Source organism: Anneissia japonica, unplaced genomic scaffold (assembly GCF_011630105.1).
Source record: "Anneissia japonica isolate Jap-2015-1 unplaced genomic scaffold, ASM1163010v1 scaffold1511_len2985839_cov193, whole genome shotgun sequence".
NCBI lineage: Eukaryota > Metazoa > Echinodermata > Crinoidea > Comatulida > Comatulidae > Anneissia > Anneissia japonica.
The window spans coordinates 1939336-1944139 of record NW_022685291.1 but is presented as its reverse complement, the minus strand read 5'-3'; the positions used below and the strand labels follow the sequence as shown (position 1 = coordinate 1944139).

The 4804-nt window shown below is 32.8% G+C and overlaps 1 protein-coding gene and 1 long non-coding RNA gene across 3 annotated transcripts in view; both read left to right on the top strand.

The window, feature by feature from the left end:
- The first annotated feature begins 557 nt into the window (after positions 1 to 557).
- Positions 558 to 2332, top strand: LOC117109588. The gene is made up of 2 exons (XR_004445551.1): positions 558 to 739; positions 1127 to 2332. It is a non-coding gene; the product is annotated as an uncharacterized LOC117109588 (long non-coding RNA).
- Positions 2333 to 3054: 722 nt separating this feature from the next.
- The window catches only part of LOC117110578 (adhesion G-protein coupled receptor G6-like), a 20129-nt gene continuing 18379 nt past the window's right edge, over positions 3055 to 4804 (top strand). The window contains exon 1 of one of the 2 annotated variants that reach the window (XM_033253340.1): positions 3055 to 3395. The gene's annotated coding sequence lies outside the window, so the exon portion shown is untranslated. The remainder of the gene's footprint in view (positions 3396 to 4804) is intronic. The other variant, XM_033253332.1, reaches the window with a different exon arrangement.

Genomic DNA, 4804 nt, shown 5'->3' with positions numbered 1-4804 from the left:
GCTGACCATTTGGAACTTTCAACTAATTTATGATACTGTAACTTAATATAATATTAAGTTGTGATTAAGCATTTCACACAAATAAAGAAATAATTATCTTTTATAAACTATTTTTATTATTATTATTATTATTATTATAATTCTCATTATTATTATTATTATTATTATTATTATTATTATTATAATTCTCATTATTATTATTATTATTATTATTATTAGGTAATCTACTCTTACCAAAGAATAGAACTGAATCTGGTAGAAGATTATCATTTAGGGCGCTATGTGTATAAGAGACAGCTAAAGCCTCCAGGGACCTATAGCCACTTTTCATCCTATTTCGACTAAAGCATTGATAGCTATATAATCTCTACAACGTTGATGCATCCGTAACTTTTAATGGTAAAAAACACAAACGTTTTCGGGCATCGCCCTTCATCAGGTGGACCACCTGATGAAGGGCGATGCCGGGCTGTCAATCAAACTTCCAAGTAACCAATCAGAACAAGTCATATACGCGCTGTTTACAAACACGTTTTCCACACAAACACACACGAGTTACAAGTTTGTGCAGTGTGCGAGAAGCGACGTCGATGATATGACTATGCAGTAGGAAACCTTTACCATGAAGCCAAAAAAAGAGAAAAAAAAAAATTGCCTAGGCCTACTGTCAGTGGAATATGGCTTGTGGAAGACGGCATGTCCTATATTTCAACAGGGTAAACAAGCATACAGCTCAACGGTAGGATTTCATTTATTTAAGTTAAGCCTACAAAAATAATCGGGTCGCGTCGGAGTTCGCCTAGCCATAGGCCTATTCCGATGTCGATCTTCTCCAATGCCTAGGCCTACATTTTAAGATATTCGACCACAGCAGCTGCATTCCGCGATGGATCGCGCCTGATCTCAGGGCCTGGTATTAATTTTTCTAATAAATTGTGATCTATAAATAGATTGAGGAAAATATTTAACAGTAAATGACAATGCAGGCCTTACCTAGGCAGCTTAGATTAGGCCAATGTAGGCCCTAAAATGTATTTAAATCCTTAGCCTAGCTGCCTCTAATATGCATGAGATTTTTGTGTTTCGTACAAATCATTAATAAATACAATATATACTTTTTTCATAGCATTTTGTTATTGGAAACTATTGAATATCCTGACCCAGTAAATGCAGATGGAACAGTACCAACTGTGTGTAGACGTCCCCTACCAGAAATAGAGAAACCAAAACAAAATATCACAGAATGTAAGTTAGGATAGTCATGAGTAGATTTTTCATATGATTGAAAAACGGTAACTGTAGGCCTACAGGATTTGGTATACAGGAGTTGGTGCTGAAGTTTGTTACCACTTGTATTGTAAACTTCAATATTATTCAGAAAAGTAAATGAAGAGAATAATGTTGGCAGCATGTGCAATATAAAAAAAAAAAAACAATTGTAAAAATAAAGTATAACAATTTTAATAGATGCATAACATTGAGAACATTATTACAACTATTACTAAATTAATTATATAGCAATATATTTGAAATATAATATTATATTACTTGTTTATCAATCTTTTATTTATAATGCTGTATGTATTATTAAAAGGTTGCTGATACATTAAAGGTAAATAAATCCTTTTATCCTCTGTTTGGAAAAACCTTTTCACAAGATATGAAATATTTTTGATGCTATGGCCTTTCCAAATAGGCGCAAACAATTTTTTTGATGGGGCCCTGTCAATCTGGAGGAGCCCATTATTAGGGAACCCATGACATTATTGAGGGCCCATGATAGTAATTATTTTTGAAAAATATATGGGGAAAAAATGCTACCTGCAATTTTTATGGGCCCTGGTAAACTAGGGCCCTGGGGATCTTTTCCTCCTCTCTTGGTGGCCCTGTGTAGATTCAAGCTATTTGTGTTGAATTTAAATAAAAGATGTATGTTAGATGTATGAAGTTGCAAATTAAATCTGATCATTATGTTTCAATTACAGTATAAAGAAGCTTCTGTGTGTGGATTTTTTTTGTGTCATTATTTAATTTGTTTTAATATTATTATCTTTACTGAACATATTTATATACAAAGCCATGTTGATTGGTGGATGGATTGGGTTAGTTAGTCCCTTTATATTTTAGTCTCAGATCAATGTAGAGTAAATATGGCAGTACAGTAGATAACTTTAGAAAAGAAATAATACTGTACACTACATGAAATGCACTGGTTTAATGCCTTTATGTTTTGATTGTAATTCTGCTACATAACGTTTGTCAACCACCGCGTGCTGAATGGTACAACAATGTTACAATTTTAATGCTGCATACGCAGTTTACAAAAAAAAAATGTTATGCTGAAATCTCGATTATTTTAATTTTCATATGGCCTGGATGGTATAAGAATTAGTCAAAATATCATTGACAGATTTAGATAGCCTCCTGACTAGGCCGGTGACGGTATCACTATCTGCTGTAGGCCTCCCTAGGATACGCCTCCCTAGGCCTATTTGTACTCGAACCTGGGAGGGAGAAGCCAGATTGTGGACTTCAAGAACGGGAAGGCGTGAAATCCATGTTGAACCAGGTATTGCCTAAAATAATTAATGTAAATGTAGTTTCCTAATTTTTAAGTCGAAACCTTCCTGTGACCTTACCCCGATTTGCAAGAACAAGAAGAATCGATGAGATTTTATGCTGAAAATCTCGATGTGAAACCATGGAGATGAATAAGACTTCCGCATCAATCGCCAGTAATTTCCATCAACTTTTAGTGACATTATTTTAATTATATGAATGTATACTTGCAAATAGTAATTTAGACCTCTTTTTAAGACACTTTCTGTTACATTTTTATGATTCGGCAGAAACGTAAAACAGATATTGTTCGGAATACCTAACAACCACTCTGTGCCCGCGACCGCACTGCCATCCATGTTTTCTTCTACAAAATGATGTTGTTTGTGGGACCTTAGCAACAATATCCAAGTGGCGGGGCTTAGCGGAAAGGCGTCCTAAGTACCTGATTTATACACAATAAAGTAGTACAAAGTTCATCATTAAGTTAACTTGTTTTATATAGCACAGGATACTGGATATTGTTTATCACTACATTGTAAATAGTATTTTAAGTTATTAATGGTATCATCATAACATAATGATATGGTTTAAGACATTCTGCGGATGTAGATATCTATGTTGTTTGTATGTGACACGGACTTAGCGTCCCTTCTTAGGACGATTCTTTCCTTTTCTAATTGGCAAGAACAAAGACAAGACGTACCGAAAAATAGCAGCCGTGTCCATTTGAAAATCTACTGTAGCTACCGTTTTTCGGGGGAAGGAGCTATAGCAGACAAAGAATTATGATACATGATTATTATATGGTTCCTTGTGAAGCACTGTAATCCAAGGTGGGATAAAGAGTTCTTGTACTTAAACTTATTATGTATTATCTTACTTTATTTAGCTATGTTATTCATAATGATTCTTTACTTTTTATATTGTTTGTGAATTAAAATAATAATATGCTTCCAGCCTGAATCACAGGACTGATGTTGTTTATAGAGCATGTCTTAAACATGTATTATGGTCATAATGTTAGATTGCCGGGTTTTTAGCACTGAGCTGTAAACAAGCAATAGACAGGATAATTATTTCCTGCTCTGGTAATGTGAATGCACGCGCAAATAGTTGTGCATTGGTTAAAGAATAGAGTATGCATTTATTTATGATAAAAACCTAAGGTTTCCCATAAAGAAAGATGCAATAACTAATACTATAAGGCCAGTTAAGTTTGTACCTCGCAGTTAATTGGTTATATTGGTATATAGGCTAATGGCTTTTATTATTCTTTTTAGCTTGGCATATTGTGCATACAGTGCCTGGCCAAGCTGGGGGTTTTGTTTTAATTAACAAGTAATTGTCAGTTTCTGGATTATGGTTTTTTGGCGTTTTCGAACAAATAAACGACAACAGAGAAGTTACATCGTCTCCTGTCTATGTTGTTCTACCTGTGTTACATATATATATACATATATATATATATATATATATACATATATATTCATATATATATATATATATATATATATATATTTTTACACAAAATTAAGTAACTTAACTAATTTTATATACAGTAATGAAGTTAAACCTTTATATCGTCGCTCACAAAAGCACGTCAAAGTACGCGCAGTTGTTGTTACGGACTTTTTGTGTGGTAAAGAATACAAAATTGCTTGACAACCAATACGCGCTCGTTTTGACGCGCTACTGTGATTTCACGAACTAACACAATCTACTTTGATTGTGTTAGTTCGTGATGTGAGCGACGATATATTTGGGTTTTTTTTGTTTTTTGTTTTTTTTATTGGTATTTTCAGATGTTTTTTTAACTTTTTATTGTTAGGACATTATCTGTATTTTTCCATATTTTATCTGCGTTGTATACTGAGCACACTAAGAGAACAGTCTATTTGACTGAAGAGTTTAAATAAATAAATGTTTATTATTATTGTTATTATTGTTATTATTTTATTATTATTATTGTTATTATTATTATTGTTTATTATTGTTATTATCATTATTAAGTTGATCATTTGAGAACTTCAACGAAAAACTTATTAAACGTAAGTTGTGATGAAGCATTTTACACAACTACCTAATTAAACATCATCTGAGTTTTGGACAGCATATCGTTACTGCATCCTATAATAAAACTAAAATAAATAAATAAATACTGTAATCATGGAGTCGTTAAAATGACTAGTGCCGTACTAAAATATCGTGATTTAGAAACCAATCAATAAACACAAATCACCTC